This window comes from Pinus tabuliformis, chromosome 1_2, assembly GCF_031772625.1.
Source record: "Pinus tabuliformis cultivar Carrire ecotype Pingquan chromosome 1_2, CPIR1, whole genome shotgun sequence".
Classification (NCBI taxonomy): Eukaryota; Viridiplantae; Streptophyta; class Pinopsida; order Pinales; family Pinaceae; genus Pinus; species Pinus tabuliformis.
This window is the reverse complement of record NC_142298.1, coordinates 250,986,187-251,008,694: the sequence shown is the minus strand read 5'-3', so window position 1 is coordinate 251,008,694 and position 22,508 is coordinate 250,986,187.

The following is a 22,508-nucleotide window of genomic DNA, read 5'->3' as shown; positions in this document are numbered from 1 at the left end:
AAACCAGATAACAGAGCTTGTAAAACAAGCATTCTGAGTATTTTATCACAAGGCATTCATAGAAAGAAGAGATATAATGTAGATAAATATGTTTATACCATGAGAAAACAAAAAGAATGAAGTACAAGCACCATGAACTCACTGGGCTAGAGTTCCTTGAAAATAGCTGCAACCTGTGTCTGTATTAGTTGAAAGATGATTACAATGCAAGTCTCCTTTACAAAAAGTTCAACCCTCTTCTCCTGAAGTGAAATGATACTTATATACTCTCCTTTACCATTTACCCACCTTTAGGAGTCAAATTCCTTGGTGGAGGAACTGACTCCAAGATTCTCTCAACTAACAAGTGAGAGTGAGAAGGTGCAACTCAAACACGTCATGAAGAGTTTGATTAGGAGTTTTCTTCTTTTATGAGGCCTAATGAACATCAAAAACAACCTATTATATGAATTTATTCATGCCTACATCACCTAGCCTTGTAACTTGTGCCACTACATAGAGAATCTTGACTTTGACCAAGTCAGACTAGAAACTAGAAATTTTACATAGTGAAATTTTACAATTAAAAACACAGAAAGTGTAGAAGCGTAGTGCCAAATTTGAGCTGCGTTTCAGGTGCCTTCTAGGGGTCAAAATGAAAATCTAAGAGAACGGTCAAGTATCCCTTCAAGTTTAGTTTCCCAAACAATTTTAATTTATGAATTTGGAGCATGGGAAGACCTTCAAAAATCCATTCTCCCAACGTCACTCCAGAAGCGCAGCGCCTGTCAAAAAATGGTCCAGAATGCTATTTTTTTGCCACTTTTTGCCTTTTTCTCCCAAACTAAGCCACCTCTGTAAAATTTGGGAAAATGGGTTTTTAGAGTATGCCAAGACCTTTCTACAAATGTAAACCTTTCCTCAAATGGATGCCTAAGGAAAAATCACAGCGCCAAGGCACTGCGCTTCTGAAAGGCCAAATTTCTTAATTTAGACCAAAATTTGCCCAAAAACTCAAAATGCTCAGAATTAGCTCAAAATTGGAGGGAAGGTGTAAAAATGAGTTTTTATAGCTTCATGGACGCTTCAGCAAGAATCTCCAAATTTCCCTTGTCCTTTTGATCTTTTTTTGGTCTCCTTGAGATTGTTTTTAAGTTGTTTCACTTTGACATTGGCAATCATGTTTTAAGCTTGATAATGATGCACCATGTGTCTAAGCATTTGATTATCTCTGTTTTCCTTCTCCAGGAGCTTCTCCAAGTGTTCATTCACCCTGTTGAGCCAATATTCTTTATCTTGATGTACCTCTAGGGAAATCTTCTCTTCTAGATAAAGGTCTTCATTGAGCAATATTTGTTTTTGTTCCTCTTGCAAAGCTTCCTTGAGACCTCTAGTTCTTGGTATTTTCCTCTTTCCTGTACCTTTTGATCCTTCAGGCTCACTTGATTCTATGATCTCCTTGCCTTTTCCAACCTACTACAATAACTTGGCTTTTTCCTTTTCTAATATCAACTCTTTTGCTTTGAGTTGACTATTTTCTTGTTCAAGGAACGATATAATGAACTTTGCTCTTTCCATATTTATTTCCATCTCCTTGATTTGGTAGTCCTTATCCCTGATAGTCTACTTCATAATTGAAATATCATCTTCCTCTTCTAGATCAATAATCTCTAATTCATGCTCAACTGTCTTCTTATCCTTTGTTGCCGATACCTGCTTTGTCGATGAATAAGGCTTGGCCCCTTTCTCTTTGTGAGAAGAAAACACAAGCCTCTGCCCTTTCTTATACACTTTGGTCACCTTTGGCCTAGGTAGCTAAATCTTCTCTGTTGTTTTGCTAGATGGCCTGATCTCTATTTTTTATTTTGGTGCACTTGGGGACTGAGATGCTGCATTTTCCTCATGCCATTTTAAAGTTGTTTCTAAAAAATCTTCCCAAGCCATACCCCTCTTTGCCAGCTGATGAAGGACAATCATTTTGATGAGATTGTGATGAAATAATCTTGGAGAGTGCTCTTTTTCCTTTAACTGTATCTTTTCAGACATTTTTGAAATACTCCTGAACAGGTAATTGCACATGTTGAGTGTCTTTTAAGATGTGAAGTGCATCAAGAGGCGAATATGATAGGCATACAACTTAGAGAATCTACCTTCACAGGTAGAGAATCTCATGATGGTTTTCATTAAAGGGGCATACTTCTCAAGAAAATATCTGAAAGGCATGAGGTGAGTATGTGTATCTCTGTATGGAGTCTTTAACAAGGGCTTGTAGTTTTCAAGATCTAGACTCATTACCTTGAACCAATATTTTCCATTGTCTAGTAAACCAGTTGCTAGTGAAATGGAGGCCATTGAGAAGCTAAACTCAATACCAGCAATGATAGTAGTCCCCCCTTTCAAGTGTGTAGCTACCCAATCTATCAGCTGCTCATAAAACCCTGCTTCACGTACTCTTTTGCAAAATTCCAAACAATGAACATCTTCAAAGCATTGTTTGATGAAAGGAAAGGAGTTGATTTGGTTGCAATCTAATGGTTCATATATGAGAATCCTCCCTCCTTTTTGTTGTCTCTTTCTTTCTAGAGAAGAATCAATCTCCATAATGACACACAATCCTAGCAGCAGGAAGTGAAAATAGATGTGAGGTGAGTATGAAAATGAAGTGGTATGTGAGATTTTGACAAAATGATGGGAGGGGTTTTGTGAAATATGAGATGGCTTTGAAAAACTGATGGAAATGAGTGAGGAAAATAGTGAAAAAATGTGGCTGCTAGTAAGTGAAGCTAAGAAGGTTTTATGATGTGACTAGCCAAAAATAACTCTAAGAATAACTAGGGTTTTGGATTTTTAGCATTTAAAATTGGTTAGGAGGTGGATGGACTGGTCAAAATGACTCATCATACATGTGTGCAGGTGTATAATGTCAATTTACATGTTTAGGAGATGAAAAATTGTGATGACCATTTCTACACTAGCATTTCCCATGGCACTTTTGCTACAAACCCTAGCTTGAGAAATTATTTACATGGAATGCAAATGGGAAAGCAAAAATAGAGGGAAATGATATACTTACTTGTTCCTCAACCTTAGAAAGAAATTGATGGATTTTGAAAGAAAAAAATTTGAATTTTGGGAAAATTTGGGTGACTTTTGGGCACTTTGTCCTGTGGACAACACAATTCTTCTATGCGCAGTGCCAAAGCGCAGCACAGTTCACCTATGCGCAGCGCTTGCCTCCAAAGCGTAGCGCAGTGTATCTATGCGCAGTGCCTTCAATTTTTGGCCAATTTCTCCTAGGGAAAGAGTTTTTTTGCTTTTTAGGCGAGGGAGCTCGGTGATGAGGAGTGAATGAGACATGAATGAAAAGGTTTTGAGTCTTTTTGAGTTTATATAGGGGTAATTTCTTCACTTTTTCAAAAAGAGAAAAGAAACTAATCCTCCTTTGTGAGCTGATTTCACTTTTTTGAAGGAAGATTTTACCTTTACCATTGCAAATGTGCTTTTTGCATCTCCTGAGTGCTGGTGCTTCCTTCTTCTGAAACCTTTGATGTCATGAAAATGTGAATAAATCATGTTTCAATTCTTCAACTCTTTTCTTTGTCATGTTTGACTTATTTCTGATTTTTTTTTATGGAAATGGTGGACCTTGGGGACCCTTGTGACCTAATGGATGACCTAAGACCTAATGGAATGATGATGATGACTTGACCCATTTTCATGGTGTATGATAAGCAACCAACATGAGTGAAATTTCAGACAATGACTCCATCTTGGACTAACTATACAATGACCAAATTTGTTGTGAAAACCTAGTAACATAAAAATTTGATGATGAAATCCTGAAAAGGTCATGGTAAAAGCAGTTTTTGATCCAGGTGACAGGTTAACAAAACTAACACTAACATTGGCTCCAACTGGATATGGCAACTCCTTGGAGGTGTCAAGAACACCGTAGACCATTTAGCCTTAATCATTGGGAAATGGAGTCAACATCCATAAAAACTGATTTTTTGACTGACAAAATAACTATAAAAAAAAAGAAATGAAAACAGTGCTGACTCAAAAAGCCTTAGGGCCTTCACTTTGGGCTTCAAACTCTAATGAAAGCTATCTAAAATGATAGAAGTAAAATACACACTGGTATGTACAATGATGATGATTTCAGTAGATTTTAGACATAATAGTGCTTGAGAAGCCTACCATTGGTCACCCCTCCTGAATAGTCTTTTCCATCCATTTCTTCCAGCAAGAAAGCATTCTTTCCTTTGAATGCAGAAATTTTGTATGGTCCCTTCCATAAGTTCTCAAACTTACCATGTTTTCCTTTGTCTTCATTTCTAGCATCCTACCGAAGGACTACATCTCCCAAATTGAAATTGTCCTCCTTGGTTTTACGATCATAAATCTTTTTTATTTTCTCTTGGAGTTTGGATGTGCTCTGAAAAAGTTCTTCTCTTGTCTGTAATGAATCATTTGGTTTATTTTCCTTTGTATGTCATTAGTTTCACTATCCAATTCTTGTAGGATTTTCATTACTGGGACAACAAGAGATGAAGGAAATACTGTGTCAACTCCATATACTAGCTAGAAAGGAGACATACCTATTGACCTTTTGGTGCTGACCCTATCCGCCCACAAAGAATTGATGAGTTTCTTATGCCAATTCTTCTTGTTTGCCTCCAGTACCTTCTTGATGATGTTGACCAGAGATTTGTTCGAAGATTCAGCCAGGTCGTTCCCTTGTGGATGATATGCAATGGAATGTCCTAGCACAATATGATATTTGGAATAGAAGTCCACCATTCTTTTTTATTTGAAAGCAACAGCATTTTATGTTATTATTTTATGTGGGTAATCAAATCTAAACAAGATATTAGACTCCAAAAATTGAATGATGACAGAATCAGTAGCTTGCCTAGTTGGGGTAGCTTTAATCCACTTTGTAATGTAGTCGGTGGCTGTTAATATCCATTTGAGTTGTTCTGAAGATGATGGATGGATTTTGCCAATGAAATCAAGGCCCCACTACTGGAAAGGAGTTGAAATCAAAATTGGTTGTATTGGTAATGGCAGAAGTTTCCTCTTTCCTTGAAAAATCTAACATTCATGGTAGCTCATGATTGTTTTTTATGTATCAAAAAAGAGGGTGGGCAAATAGAAACCAACTCTTAAGATCTTGTTTGTTGTAGTTTTCCAAAAATGATGACCTCCACAATCTCCCTAATGAAAATCCTTCATTATATCATTAGCTTCATTTTCTATTAAACAATTCAAGAGCACACCTCCAGGATCTTTCCAAAATAAAACACCATCTAGAATACAATATTTTGAAGCTTTGAGTTTCAATGATATAACTTTACATTTGGGAAATTTCGGAGGAGGGTTCAAGTGTTGCAAGACATAGACAATGTCAGAGTACCAAGGTGAAGACATGAACATATCAAACACTTGCAAGAAAGGGTCCTTTTCTTCTGATTCTTCTGATAGTGCAGCCATCAAATTAATATCCAGTGCATGTAGATTTGATTCCGCCATAAGCTTGGCTAACCCTTGTCCTTTGATGAGCTTTGTAGGTTTGATCTCTAGGTCATATTCTAGCATTGTTGCAATCCATTTTCCTCTTCTACCTTCTGGATCTGTTTGTACAAGAATTTCTTTTACCGCTGCAGTAGGGACATAAGCAATAGTATGTGAATGTAGAATATAAACTCGGAAATCCTTGAGGGATTTTACCAATGCCAATGCCTGTTTTTCAATGATATTGTATTTCAATGTTGCATCTCTTATAGTGCGACTGAAGAATGCTATAGGCTTCTAATTTTTCTGATCTTTTTTCTGCATTAGGACTGCTGCTAATGTGTGCTCAGAAGCAAAAGAAAAAATGATGAAATTTGAGGTATAATATGGGCTAATTAGAATAGGAGCAATAGATAATGAAAAATTTACCGCATGAAATGATTTCTTAGCCTCTAAAGACCACTTTACCTCACTGTCCTTTTTCAACATATTTTCCGTTTCTTTCAAGTGCTCAGCTAGATTAGGAATAAATCTCCTCAAAAAATTAATTTTCCCATTGAACGATTGAATCTCTTTCTTGTTCCTAGGGAAGTCTAATTGATGAATAGCCTCCACTCTAGCAGGATCAATGCGGATGCATCTTTAGAGATGATGTGTCCTAGTAGCTTACCTTCTTCCATGGCGAATAAGCTTTTCTTTGGGTTAAGTGAGATGCCAAGTTTTCTGCATTTCTGAAAAACGATCCTCAAGTGATGCAAGTAATCTTCATTAGATTTTGAAAATGCTATTATATCATCAAGATAGATAACCAAAAATATATCCTTTTCATTTGCAAATGCTATGTCCATAGCTCGCTGAAAGGTAGCTCCTACATTCTTCAGCCCAAAATGCATCTTGGCATACATGAATGTACCCCATGGTGTTGTGAAGGTTATCTTGAGCTGATCGTCTTTGTGTACCAGAATTTGATTGTACCCAGAGTATCATCAAGCAATGACATCCTAGAGGATCCCACCAATTTCTGAAGTATGTGATCCATCTTAGGCAGGGGATAGTTGTCTTTCAGGGACACCTTATTGAGATTTTTGAAATCAATACAATGATGAATTTCCCTGGTCCTTTTCCTCACAGGTACTAGATTAGACATCCATTTATAAAATCGAATGGGAATAATTATTCCAAACTTATAAAGTCTATTTACCTCTTTATCAATTGATGGTAGCAACTTGGGGTTGATTCTTCTCAATTTATGGTGAAATGGCTTATGATCCAGCTTTATAGGAATGATGTGCTAAATGATACTATTATCATAAACTTTCAGATCAGAGTAATCCCAAGCAAATGCATTAGCAAACTCCCTCATTAAATACATGTACTTACCTTTTGTTTCAGGAGATAGAGACTTTGATAGTTTGACCAATTTAGGATTCTCAGTCGTGCCAATGTTAACATATTCTACTCCCTTTTCAGTAGGAACCATGGTGGGCTTCTTGGCGATATCATCCTTGTCAAATAACTCTTCAAAATGCACCAAGCCTCTTGGAATGTTGTTTTCCTTGAGCTGCAACAATTCAGTGTCAACTGAATGAATGTGGGAATCATCAAAATTGTATGCATCATCAATGTGAGAATTCTGAAACTCTCCTTCCAACTGTAGAAAACTATTTATTTTCTTATCATCACCAAATACTTGCCAAAACCTCATGTTATTTGGGGCAGATAGGCGATGCTTAACATGGATGGATTATTTATGATTAGAATGAAAATTAATTTTCACCATACTGGCTGCAGTGGCAAGTGAATCAACTATGAGATTTTGAGTTCTAGGAATAAGAGATAATGTATATTCTGGAAAAGTTTTGAGAATCTCAAGTACAACATTGCAATAAGCTCTCATTATTGGGTGTTTGGCCTAGTATTCCCCTTTGAATTGCTTGATCACTAACTCATAGTCGCCATAAACACAATTTTTTTTTTCTCCCAACTTTTTAGAATTTTGAGGCCAGCAATCAATGCCTCATATTCCGCCTCATTATTTGAACATTAAAATGCCAGCTTGTAAGAACTCATTCTCACATTCGAAGGGATTTTGTTTGGTTGATGTAATGACCCAAGTATCCAAACACCAACTCTTTCTCCTTCTCTTCCTGATGCACCATCAAACTCCATGGTCCAAAGACCATTTTCTTCATCCGGAAAAAGAATTTCTGAAGACTGAATTTCTTGATTTTTAGGATTTTGAATGGCTAGCTCAGAACTTTCTATTTTCTGCACTATTATTTGAATCTCCTCGATAATATTTATAGGCTGTCTAGATTACTCAATGACCTCTTTACTTACTGCTGTGATAGTTTCATGTATGCTGCCCATTAGGTTGGGAACTTCTGAAATTTCTACTAACTAACTTTCATCATCAACAAAATCCATATCACTAAACAGAATGAAAGAGTCAAGATCAGTATGAACAACATGTATAGGATGATTGACTGGCTTTTCCTTACTGCTGATCATAAATTTCATCTTCTTTTCTCTATAAAGTTTCCAGAGCTGTCCAAAAACAGGGATAGTGGCGTATGAAAAGTCAAGCTACAGAGTTCCCTTTAATTTTTCTCCCCAAGATCTCAAAAGTAACATGCCAAACCTAGGAGGAATATCAGCCACTAAAACATCCATAAGTACATTTTTGGCTGGGATTTGGTCTAAGGACACTACCAAGTCTTTAATAAGGCCAAGGCCTTTCACTCTTCCATAATCAAAAGAATAAAGATCATGGTAAGGTCAGGTGATGCTCAATCCTAGTTTATCCATGATGACTTTAGGCATCAAATTATGAGAGGAGCCAAAATCTAGCATAGCATTATGAAGGATAAGGTCATGAAGTTTAAGACTTAGATAAAAAGGAGGAATTTCACTATCTTCAAGAGCTCCTTCTAAGGTTGGACCAAAAAGGATGCATGGCTCATCATCAGCTACATTGACTATATCATACATTTAATCAACCCTAAGCATTTTTGCAATCTGAAATTTGTATTTTTCATTCCTTACTAATTCAGTGAGGGGAATGGCTATCTTTAATTTAGAAATTTCATTTTCCAAACTAAAAATATTAGATTGCTTTTCTACCTCTTTTGAAGCGATGTCCTTCCTTTCTGTTTGGCCTTTAGCTTGAGTTTCCTTCTTTTGGATTTCAGTTTGCATTTCTTTGTCCTTCCTCACATTTCTAGTGGAGGCTTCATTAGTTCTATCCCAATTCTGTGTGACAACAACTTTGTCTTTATTCAGGCCTGTAGGAGGGGTTTCTTTGCTTGGTGTGTCCTTTTGCAAATTTTGTCTTTTTTGAATTATAGTAACAGGCACATTTCTGTTTCTTAAATTGTACTACTTTTGAAGATGACTGAGGGCATTCCGATATCTTCTTTGGTACTCTTCATTCCTATAAGCCCACAGATCTTTGCTTGCATACACAAATTATTTGTCATCTGGTATAAAAGAGTCTTCAGAAAACTGATCTTCTTCTGTTAGGAAAGTAGGCAGTTCATCTTCTTGAAAGAAGTGATTTGCTTCTACAATTTCTTCTTCATCTTCTTCCTGGCCTTCAGTATAGTTTTGTTGAAATGTATCTTTTACTTGACCTTGAGGATCTTGATTTCACTACTCTCTCTGTCAATTTTTGAACTGTTGTTGCTGTTGTCCGTGAAAGTTAGGATTCCTCACTAATGGTTCAACTTGTCAATCAATTACAGATATTTTATCCACCATCCTTTCCATAGTTTTTATCAGGCCATTAAGCTTTGCATCAGAAGATGATGCAGGTTCTTCTCTGAAAACAACTCTCTTTTCTGCCCTCTCTGGCTTTGATTTTGACTTCTTAATGAGAAAATTGGCTTCAACACTGATTGCATTCCACTACATCTCTTCAAGAGTAGTTGGGTCTCTTTCTCTAAGCTGATAGGCCATCTCTGGATCGAAAGCATTAGGATAATGAAGAAGAGCCAAACTAGGAGGAGGTTTCATATCATCAGGTATAGAATTGTACACTGTATTAAATCTTGATGTGAATTCTTGAACTGTTTCATTGGGGTTCCTTTTCATTGAATTATATTCAACCAATATCTGTAATGGATTTTTCTTCTCTTGCCAACGAGCTAGAAATAATTTAGTCAATCTTTGAGAACTGTTAATGGAATTTGCAGCCAAACTTCGAAACCAATTCTTAACATCTCTTGAGAAACTCTGAGTGATAATCCTCATTTTATAATTCTCCTCATCAATTTATTCTAAATCAATGAAGTCTATTAACTTATCAACATGCTGCTGAGCTGTAATTTTTTCACTTCCATCAAATAAAGGAAGTCTTTGACCATAGTTCTAAGGCAAAGCAGTAAGTTGAGCAGGCAATAAAAGAGGTGCAAATCTTGCCATGACTGCTGGAGGAAGTGAAGGTGTTACAATGGGTTGTGTAAGTATAAGTTGTGATGAGGATGATGGAACTACTAAAATGGGTTGTAGAGGCAAGGATGGAACGAATGGAGGAGGCAAGGAAGATGATGAAACTGAAGCTTTAGGAGATGTGGTAGATGAGCTTGGAGGTGAAAAGGAGGATGAAGTTGTGGCTGAGTATTCAAGTTGGTATTGAACAAAAAAAAATTCGGTTGTGATTTGGAGTTGGTCAGCAAGGCTTTGAAGCTTATCAAAGTTTAACCACAATTCATGATCATTCTTAGCAGACAAAGATTCTGAAGAAAGAGAGTGAGTTTCAACCTTTAAAGGTTCTAGTGTTGTATCAGAGATGCAGGAGTCAGACTTAGACCTTGTAAGTGATAATTCTACCCACTCTTTGAATGGAATTTTCTCAAAGGTGAATAGTTTTTTAGGCAGAGAAGTTTTTCTTTTAATTTGTTGAACTGCACTTTTAGTGATAGGTAGTCTAAGTTTTCTGAGCAGTCTTTCAAGTTCTTCAACAATGAAGGGTGGATTTGGGTCAGGATTTGACCTGGTATGCCTTTTGGAAGGCAGAAAGTATACACCCTAAACTGATGAGATTTATGAATTCAGCCTATCTTCGGATACTAGAAAGTAAGAGGTACATAACTAGTTCTTGAAAGCTCTTAAGATTTTTCCTAGGGATAATTTAACAATCGTTCCCAAGCAATGGCACCAAAAATGTTAATCCTTACAATCTCCTAGGCTGAAAAGGAAATCGACAAGGGTAACCTCAAACTAATTTAGCTCAGTAGCTAGCCCTACTAAGCATGGGAGGGATCTCTCTAAGTCCTTTATTAGTGATATGAATTAAATAAAATGAATGTTAGGCTAGATATGTGTATTTGTTTGTGAAAATTTGGTTTTTTAAGGATTTGCTAAACTTAGGGTTTGGAGCCACAAGTAGGTCTAAGCTGTGGGAATACATGAGTAAGCATAAGAAGGAGCTAGATTGCAAAAGGCATGGCTTATTTTGAGTATTTTTCAATGTAGTATAGAGGATATAATGTGGAAGAAACTAATGAGCATAAATAAATAGATTTCATTAGCCTAGGAAGACAAAACACATAACCATGAAAACCAGATAACAGAACTTGGAAAATAAGAATTCTGAGTATTTTATCACAAGGAATTCATAGAAGGAAGAGATATAACGTAGATAAAGATGTTTAGACCATGATAAAACAAAAAGAATGAAGTACAAGCACCATGAACTCACTGGGATAGAGTTCCTTGAAAATAGCTGCAACCTGTGTCTGTATTAGCTGAAAGATGATTACAGTGAAAGTCTCCTTTAAAAAAAGTTCAACCCTCTTCTCCTAAAGTGAAATGATACTTATAGACTCTCTTTGACCACTTACCCACCTTTAGGAGTCGAATTCCTTGGTGGAGGAACTGACTCCAAGATTCTGTCAACCAACAAGTGAGAGTGAGAAGGTGCAACTCAAACACCTAATGAAGAGTTTGATTAGAAGTTTTCTTCTTTTATGAGGCCTAATGAACATCAAAAACAACCTATGATATGCATTTATTCATGCCTACATCACCTAGCCTTGTAAATTGTGCCATTACATAGATAATCTTGACTTTGACCAAGTCAGACTAGAAACTAGAAATTTTACAATTAAAAACACAGAAAGTGCAGAAGCACAGTGCCAAATTTGAGCTGATTTTTAGGCGCCTTCCAAGGGTCACAATGCAAATATGAGAGAATGGTCAACTATATCTTCAAGTCTAGTTTCCAAAACAGTTTGAATTTATGAATTTGGATCATAGGATGACCTTCAAAAATCCATTCTCCCACGGTCGCTCCAGAAGTGCACCGCCTGTCAAAAAATGCTCCAGAATGCTAGTTTTTTTCCACTTTTTTGCCTTTTTCTCCTAAAATAAGCCACCTCTGCAAAATCTAGGAAAATGGGTTTTTAGAGGATTCCAAGACCTTTCTAAAAATGTAAACTTTTCCTCAAATGGATGCCTGAGGAAAAAGGCACTGCGCTTCTGGAAAGGCCAAATTTTTGAATTTAGACCAAAATTTGCCCAAAAACTCAAAATTCTTAGAATTAGCTCAAAATTGGAGGGAATGTGTAAAAATGAGATTTTATAGCTTCATGGATGTTTTAGCAAGAATCTCCAAATTTCCCTTATCTTTTTGATCTTTTTTGGTCTCATTGAGCTTGTTTTTAAGTTGTTTCACTTTGACATTGGCGATCATGTTTTGAGCTTGATAATGATGTGCCATGTGTCTGAGCATTTGATTATCTCTATTTTCCTTCTCCAAGAGCTTCTCCAAGTTTTCGTTCACCCTTTTGAGCCAATATTCTTTATCTTGATGTACCTCTAGGGAAATCCTTTCTTCTAGGTCAAGGTCTTCATTGAGCAATATTTGTTTTTGTTCCTCTTGCAAAGCTTCGTTGAGACCTCTGGTTCTTGGTAGATCCTTCAGGCTCGCTTGATTCTATCATCTCTAACCTGCTGCAATAACTTGGCTTTTTCAAGATCTCTTTTGCTTTGAGTTGATTGTTTTCTTGTTCAAGGAATGACATAATGAACTTTTTTCTTTGCTCCTTGATTTGGTAGTCCTTGATAGTCTGTTTCTAATTGAAATCTCATCTTCCTCTTCTAGATCAATAATCTCTAATTCATGCTCAACTGTCTTCTTATCCTTTGTTGCCGATACCTACTTTGTCGATGAAGAAGGCTTGGCCCCTTTCTCTTTGTGAGAAGAAAACACAAGCCTCTGCCCTCTCTTATACACTTTGGTCACCTCTAGCCTAGGTAGCTGAATATTATCTTTTGTTTTTCTAGATGGCCCCATCTCTGTTTGTTGTTTTGGTGCACTTGGGGACTGAGATGCTGCATTTTCCTCATGCCATTTTAAAGTTGTTTCTAAAAAAGCTTCCCAAGCCATACCCCTCTCTGCCAGTTGATGAAGGACAATGGTTTTGATGAGATTGTGATGAAACAATCTTGGAGAGTGCTCTTTTTCCTTTAACTGTATCTTTTCATACATTTTTGAAATAATCCTGAACAGGTAATTTTACATGTTGAGTGGCTTTTGAGATGTGAAGTGCATCAAGAGGCGAATATGATAGGCATACAACCTGGAGAATCTACCTTCACAGGGAAAGAACCTCATGATGGTTTTCATTAAATAGGCATACTTCTCAAGCAAATATCTGAAAGGCATGAGGTTAGTATGTGTATCTCTGTATGGAGTCTTTAAGAAGGGCTTGTAGTTTTCAAGATCTAGACTCATTCCCTTGAACCAATATTCGCCATTGTCTGGTAAACCAGTTTCTAGTGAGATGGAGACCATTGAGAAGCTAAAATCAATACTAGAAATGACAACAGTCTCCCCTTTCAAGTGTGTAGCTACCTAATCTATCAGCTACTCATAAAACCCTACTTCACTTACTCTTTTGCAAAATTCCAAACAGTGAACATCTTCAAAGCATTGTTTAATGAAAGGATAGGAGTTGATTTGGTTGCAACCTAATGGTTCATATCTGGGAATCCTCCCTCCTTTGTGTTGTCTCTTTCTTTCTGGTGAAGAATCAATCTCCATGATGACACACAGTCCTTGCAGCAGGAAGTGAAAATAGATTTGAGTTTAGTATGAAAATGAAGTGGTATGTGAGATATTTTGACAAAATGATGGGAGGGGTTTTGTGAAAGATGAGATGGCTTTGAAAAACTGATGGAAATGAGTGAGGAAAATAGTGAACAAATGTGGTTGCTTGTAAGTGAGACTAAGAAGGTTTTATGATGTGACTAGCCCAAAATAACTCTAGGAATAGCTAGGGTTTTGTTTTTTTAGTGTTTAAACTTGGTTAGGAGGTGGATGGACTAGTCAAAATGACTCTTCATACATGTGTGCAGGTGTAGAATGTCAATTTACATGTTTAGGAGATGGAAAATTGTGATGACCATTTCTACCCTAGCATTTCCCATGGCACTTTTGCTACAAACCCTAGCTTGAGAAATTATTTACATGGAATGCAAGTGGGAAAGAAAAAATAGAGGGAAATGATATACTTACTTGTTCCTCAACCTTAGAAAGCAACTTGACCGAGTTTGAAAGCAAAGAATTTGAATTTTGGGAAAAGTTGGGTGAGTTTTAGGCACTCTATCCTACACGTAGCGTAGTTCTTCTACGCGCAGTGCCAAAGCGCAGTGCAATTCACCTACACGCAGTGCTTGCCTCCAAAGCGCAACGCAGTGTATCTATGCGCAACGCCTTCAATTTTTGGCCAATTTCTCCTAGACAAAGACGTTTTTTTCTTTTTTAGGTGAGGGAGCTCGATGATGAGGAGTGAATGAGACATGAATGAAAAGGTTTTGGGTCTTTTTGAGTTTATATAGGGGTAATTTCCTCACTTTTTCAAAAGGAGAAAAGAAACTAATCCTCCATTGTGAGCTGATTTCACTTTTTTGAAGGCAAATTTTACCTTTACCATTGTAAATGTGCTTTTTGCATCTCCTGAGTGCTAGTGGTTCCTTCTTCTGAAACGTTTGATGTCATGAAAATGTGAATAAATCATTTTTCAATTCTTCAAATCTTTGCTTTGTCATGTTTGACTTATTTATAATTTTTTTATGGAAATGGTGGACCTTGGGGACCCTTGTGACCTAATGGATGACCTAAGACCTAATGGAATGATGATGATGACTTGACCCATTTTCATGGTGTATGATAAGCAACCAACATGAGTGAAATTTCAGACAATGACTCCATCTTGGACTGACTATACAATGACCAAATTTACTGTGAAAAACTAGTAACAAAAAAATTTGATGATGAAAGCCTGAAAAGATCATGGTAAAAGCATTTTTTGATCCAGGCGACAGGCTAACAATACTGACACTAACACCAACATTGTCAACATAGTAAAGCCTTAACTTGAAAATCTCTTTCTTATACAAGAGCATAATGTTAGGAGGCTTTACATGAGATACCTCACTACCTCTTCAGGTACATTCCCATTCACTAGGTATGTCATTTTAGGACTATTCTTATCTTGGATTCTCAATCCTCAAATAATATTGGTCCTCTTCGACAACTCTTGTCTTGGATACCTGTTCATTCCTCAAAGTGTGTTGGTCCACTTCCTATCTTGGATTTTCTATCCTTAAGGAAATCACATATGCTTATCCAATCCTCCATCCACCATTTTCTCTCCATGGGCTTTACTTAGATGTACAACTATTAGTCCTAGCGTACTGCATGAAACATGAAGAAGAGAATACAAATGTGATGTTTATCATCAGTCCCTCTTAACTAGAGAGGAGATCCCTATTCCGACTTGTTTTAGGGAATAGATCCTTACTCTTTCACATGAAGAAGAGAATGCAGATGTGATGTTTATCATCACTCCACAAATATTACTTCATACTCCCTCTATAGCATAGAGGATATTCTTTCACTTCCTTTCAATTGGGAAGTCATAACCAAAAGCATAAAAGTGTGTTGGTCCACTTCCTATATTGGATTTTCTATCATCAAGGAAATCACAGATGCTTATCCAATCCTCCATTCACTATTCTCTCTCCACAACCTTCACTTAGATGTACGACTATTAGTGTTGGCTTAGTGCATGACACATGAAGAAGAGAATAAAAATTTGAATTTTATCATCACTCCCTCTCAACCAGAGAGGAGATTCATATTCCCACTTGTTTTAGGGAATACATCCCTTCTCTTTCACACAAAGAAGATAATATAGATGTGATGTTTATCATCAATCCTTCACAAATATGAAGGAGACTTCATACTCCCTCTAAATCATAGAGGAGATTATTTCACTTCCTTTCAATTGGGAAGTCATAACCACAAGCTCTCTAGTTTGTTTCCATAAGTGTGTCAGCTACCAGTTCATCATGGAGATAGTTGCATGGCTCCTTCTTTCCTTTGTATCTCATCATATTGAACTTTATGTATGCCTGGATGTTTTAGAGACATCTTCTCCCTTCATTATTGTGATAGGATTCAGGCCATCAATATTTCATATCACTTTCCTCTAGTCATCATCAATGAAGGCATTATATTGAGCCTTATCAAACTTCAACCTAGTAATAACTCCCTCTTCAACATGAAAGTGATATCTGTTGATGTAGGAACATGAACATTAGGTTATCTTTTACACTGCTACCTTTCAATTCCAATATGATGATATAAACATCTTTATTTTACAATTCTTTAAGGATTACCGAAAATAGTCATTCAATCCATATGTTCTTTGAATCGAGTTTTAACACAAAAAGTTGAACTTGCCTCAACTAGTATTATGCACTTCTGCAACATCCTTCGAGGTAGCAAAACAATATGTTAACCAAAAGAAAAATATTAATATTAGACTTACCTTATCATGATGGCCCCTTTCATCAAAGTATTTTCTTACTTGATTCCTTTGAGATCAACATCCTTTCACATGCATTTATTTCTCTATGCCCATGGATCAAACTTGATTACCAACTACAATATTTTCCTTGGAGTTGTCATTGTTAACTCCATTTCTTTCTTTCAGAGACTAATTGATGTTGATAAACATTGTTATATTTATGCCTTGCAATCTTGTGAGAGTGTATTGATCTCCATTCATTCAAAGCATGTCAAATTTTTACTTTCTAGCATCATGAAACCATATGGAACACTTACTGAGCACAACTTTATATTCAACTCTTTCTGTAAGATTCTTGTAGATATGAACCTTACCCTAGAGAAGAGTTACTTAAAATATGCATACCTTTGCTTACATAAAATCATCTAGCCAAAATTTCTTGAATGAGCTTACTTCTGATACTTGTTGAATATAGGTTCCTTTTCCTAAGAGTAGAAAGACTTTCATTATACCCTTCATACCAAATTGACCATCTGCATTCCTTCATCCTTCATAAGTATTTTTTCCATACTATATGGAATATATACTAGTCATGTCATAATTCTCTTTCCAAGAACCTTCCAAAATGATGGTTCTTTTATAGGATCTTAATGATCCCTTTTTGCAAAATGACTACCTCTAACATGATGTTAATTTTTTTTTGGATGAACAATAATATGCAATATGGTCCTGATATTCTCATTCCTTTTACACTATATGATCTTTCCCAAAGCAATTAATTGAGAAGATTATAATTTCTCTATTATCATATGCTTCTATCTATTGGTGCCATGCATTTACAAAAATCAAGAATTATTTTAGAGAATGGAACAATGCATGCTTCTCTACTTTCTATTTAATTAAAGAAAGAAAAAATTCATTAAGAACTTGACAAACATGGGATTTTCAATATTAAAGATCCTTGGGATCTTCTCCTTTCAGCTTCTTCTTAAGCTCTCCCATTTCTTTAGCTATGTGAGCTTCACTTTTTTCCTTTCTTTTTTTGTTCTTCTTGTTTGGACAATCCCTCTTAAAGTGACCATAATCATTGCATCCAAAGCATCGATCGTTGGATATGTCTATATTTTTCTTGGATTTTCCAAAGTTCCTTTTCTTCAACTTCTTGGACCTTGCAATAAAGGCTTGATATCTTTCATTTGATTTGATGTCATCTATTTAAATAGATAACTAGATTTGGTCTTCATAAATATGAAATGTACTCTCGATTCTTGTATATTGTAAAAATAAAGAAAAATTATTATTATTGTTTTTTGTAGCATAAGTTTCATGCCCAAGGTAAATTTATTTATAGATAGATCACTCATTGAGTGCTTCTATGGTTTGTCATAGAGTCAAGAAGTCAATAGAGTCATTGTCATAAATGAAATACCTCATTGGGCATGCTCTATTATGTAAGAGAAATTTATTTAGTGTCAAAAGAATCAAAATACTCGCTCCAAGATCAAGTTAGCCTACAATCTACAAGAAAGCCTACAAGAATGGAAAATTTAGCCTCATGATGGCAATTCAGCTCCAAGGAAATCCTATATATAAGCCATCAACCTCATTTGTAGACCATACACTGAGTGACACATAAGAAGCAAGTTCGATCACTAAGTAAAGAAGCCTAATAGCCAACACGAAGAGGAGAAACAAAGGAAGGAAAAGCGAAGTATTGAAGGACTGATTTAAGGGTTGAATATTCTCACACGTGCGAGGAAATTAGGGAATCCTATTGATGTAGCAAGACCAAAAATTGTAGTAAATGTTTGGGCTCAAAAAAATCAGATTTGGAGTAGAGGTTATCAAGAAATAAGCAGCTCCCTAAGCATAAGAAGAAAGATACCTAATATACCATATTCCACCCACAAATTCAAACTAGGGTTTCTATAGGAAGGTGGAGAATTACAGTCAAGAATTGAAGGTATGAATTTGTGGTCGAAGAGGAAGTTGAAGTAGTTGTAAATCAAGTTTGAGTTTGTGGAAGAGAATTTCATCAAAAAGAGGTTTGACTTGGTCTTGGAGGAGTCTTTTTCAAGGGTCTTAGGTCTTGGAATTAATAATTTGAAGATTCTATAAGAAGAGAAGAATTCTTGTGGGGTTTTCTCTCAAGAGGAGAGGTTTTGGCCTTTGTTAGCAGCCTACACCTTTTTTCCTTATGTACTACTAATCTTCATGTTTTGGTATTTTTTTGATGATAAGAAAAACATAATAATAAGTAAAGAATAATCTAATAATAAATAAAAGCAAAAGAATGTCACAAGCAGTTATCAAAGTAAGAAAAATCACCCCAAACTAGCTTCACTTGATTTCTCAATATGGAATCAGAGATAAGGTAACAAAAACAAGGAAAGGAAGCTTGAAGATCATCCAATTAAAGAATTATACATTAGGGCCAATTACAAGGAGATAATCAAGGAGAAATAAGAGGCATCAAGGAGAATCCATCTCATCACAAGGATCATATCATCTAGAAGAGGAATACCTCAAGGACACCACCTCCACTCAAAATACTACTCACTTGAAGTATTCTTGGAACCATTCAAAGGAAGCAAGAAAAGGAACTTCATCATCATCAAAGGAATCAAAGTGATCTCCCTCACATTGAAGAAAATAGCGCATCTCAAACATCCTTTAAGAAGATCATCAAGCAATCATCATCAAGGAGGAAAATTCAATTGTCAAAGAAGTAGTAGAAGTCAACATCATCAAGAAGGCATCGAGTTTAAGATTTCATCATCAAAGGAGCATATTCACTTGACAATTGAGCATTCGATATTTTATTTCTCAATCTACAATTACTTATTTCTACAAGGAGAACAACAAACTTGTTGGGTCATCAAATTACCTAGCATGGAATAAGAGAATATATTTTATACTCATAGAAAATGAAGTTAATGATATATGGTCATTATGAAAAATTGAAGAAACCATATTGAAGGCAAAGAATGATGTTGGATCAAGTGAACAAACTCAAGAATATGCAACAATGGCAAGGAAGAAAGGGAAGTCTTGAAAAATATTTCAAAAGAAAATTGACATGTCTAAGATTCAATGTTATGAATGTAATGAATATGGGAATTTCAAAAGAAATTTTCCTAAACTCAAGAAGGACAAAAATAAGAGAAAGGAAATAAATGAAGCCCATGTCACTGAAGAAGTGGAAGAAACAAAAAATAAGAAGTCAAAGAAGGAGGAAGTGAAAGACCTCAACTATGACTAAGATAACATCGTATAGTTAGCTCTTTTCAGTTTGTAGAAGATAGTAGTCATCATGGAAAGCATCACAAGTATGATAGGATGCATTGTAGCAATGATTGAGATGGAAATGTAAGAAACCATCATTATAGAAAAGAAGTAACTCATGGAATCATCATTAGAAGGATAAAAGGATAATTGAAGTAACAATTGTTGAAGAAAGTCACATTAGAGAAATTTAGAGGTCTAAAATGGGCCTCAAAACAAAAATGTGAAACCAAAATCAACTTTATAAGAACCAATAAGATTCAAGATGATGATGTCAACCATGGGGGATGATTCACCATTTTTAGAGTAGAAACGTAAAAGGACTAAAAAATAATAAAATAATAAAACTACTTTCTCAACTTATCTCCCTATGGTTTTACTCAAATTTATAGTGGGTGAACTTGTTGGATGTGAAATTTAATTCGTAATCAAAGGAGTACCCATGTTGCATACTTTTGATGGACCCTGTTACACAGAAAATGAGAAATACATGAAAAACATGATTGCAATAATGTTTTTTCATGTATTTCTCATTTTTCATGTAGCAAGGTCCATTGAAAGTATGTAACATGGGTACTCCTTTGATGAGGAATTAAATTTCGCATCCAAGGAGTGCTCCCACTCAAAATTTGAGTGAAACAATAGGGAGATAAGATGAAAATACAAGTTGAAAAAGGTACTTTTTTCTTTTTTCCCTCTAAAATTTGATGATGTAATCTAATTTTATTTTATTATTTCGACCATTATTTTATAATATTCCTTAGGAGGCCCATTTTAGACCTCAAAATTTCTCTAATGTCTATAAAGATAGGAAGGTAAGAGTTTGTCACACATCATCATTGGAAAGAAGCATTTACAAAATGAGGATCATCAAGATCCTCCATTGGAATCTTTGTTAAAAGGTTTGCCTCTACTTAAGAAAGTGTCTTGTCAATAGTCTACATTCCACCTTGCATGGGATCCACAATTTAAAAGGACAATGGTATGCTGACAAAGATGTGCAACATGTCAAATTAGTTAAATTATTTTCATCTTCAATCAAGGAAAGGAAGCTACTAGAAGACAGTCTAGATGACCACCGTCCACCTGGAGGAAGAAGTATGTATATATTTACAATAATAGATAGATAAAGTCATGTCATCACATAGTTGCAAATAAGATGGTTAGAATGTTTTATCTCATAAGCATGACGAAATAAAAAGGAAATATTCCTTTTGAATTGATCCAAATTGGATCATTATATTGTTTTTAATCCATCTCAATGCATTTGGAGTGTAAAAAGTGGAAGAATCATATCACAGGACCATTTTTACTAGCAAGAGCAAGTTTGGCGAAACAGGGTTTGAAACCTTACAAGAGCATTTTGAGGCATCAAACGACATTTTTTGGGGGTAAAACTTTGCTGCCATGGCTTTGGAAAGGTACATTTTCATTTTATTCTACATGCAAATACCTTTCCAATGTCACAAGAAGTGCACCAATCAGAGTCTGTATGGAAAATTTATGTCACTGAGAAGTTGGCCTTCCTGTTTTCATACCTATAGTTCGGGAGGATGCTGCATCAACCCCAATTATTGATGGAAAATGGGATAGACATGTGTTTGTGATGTAAAATACTCTAGAAGATTCTATTTTGTAAATCTAGTTGAGATTTGATGTAGTCAAACTTAATCATTAGTAGGCTAGCGGGTTGTGTTATAAATAGGCCACTAGGAGGAAGAGGCATTCCATTCTTTCGAGAACATTGTATTGCATAGCTGAGAAAAGATAGCCAAGAGAGATATGAGGTAGAGCACACACAGAGGATATGTGCACTGTAGCAACCCACAAGCCACATGCATTCCTTATTTGTTCCTACAACCTCATCTCCAAATAGAGAAAGAGAAGGAAGCGACCTCCCCTTCCAGCTGGGTTTTCTCCCAAAAGGGTTTCCTAGAGAGAATATCTTGTATCTTGTGTGTGTGTGCTTATTTTTTCATTCTCTACTTTCCTGCATAATTTCTATTTGCATGCATGGACTAATTACAGTTAAATCCACAGATCTTAAAGTATAATAAATTATAATAGTGTAGAATATTTAAAGTTTTAATATAATATTATTAGATCTATTTTGACGAAATGTCCAATGGAATATCCATGACAATTTACAAATCATTTGGTATCAGATCAGGTTTCTTTGGGTATTTGTGTATATTTTCAGCAGATCTAGATCGGCGGGGCCAAAAATCATAAAACCTTAATCATGGGCGATGAATATGTAAAAAAACTTCGTGATCCTACAGAGGTCAGGTTTTCGTGACTCGAACAACATCATGGATATAAAATGCAATGTAAACCTCCTCATGGAATCCCTAAGAAATAAGTTGCGGGTATTTGGAGAAGATGGGGGTTTGAATGCAGAGGACAAATCAGAAGGGGGATCAGGAGACCGGGAAGACACGAAGAATCAACCGAAGAAGGAACCCAGAAAAGATCAACCTAGTTCAAGTGTCGTGAATCCATCCATGTTTAAAATGGAATAAAAAGTGAATATCAAGCCATACCATGGCGAGATCGATGCTCTGAAGTTGAACTAATGGTTGTATTAATTGGAATTTTATTTCAGCGTCCATCAGATTGAGGAAGGGAAAAATATCTCATTCGCACGACTAAAATTAGAGGGCCATGCACTCACTTGGTGGGAGAGCCACACAGAAATCCTGAAGTTGGAGAGAGAACCTCCAGTGACTAAGTGGGAGGATTTCAAAACCCTCATTAAGTCATAGTTTTATCCCATTGGGTACATGGAGGACCATTGGATCTAGTGGCATTACATCAAGAAAACGTTAGTCCAAAGTGTGCAAGAGTACACCACATAATTCAGAAATATGGATATAATGTTGGGTATCTCTCCAAAGAACCCATATG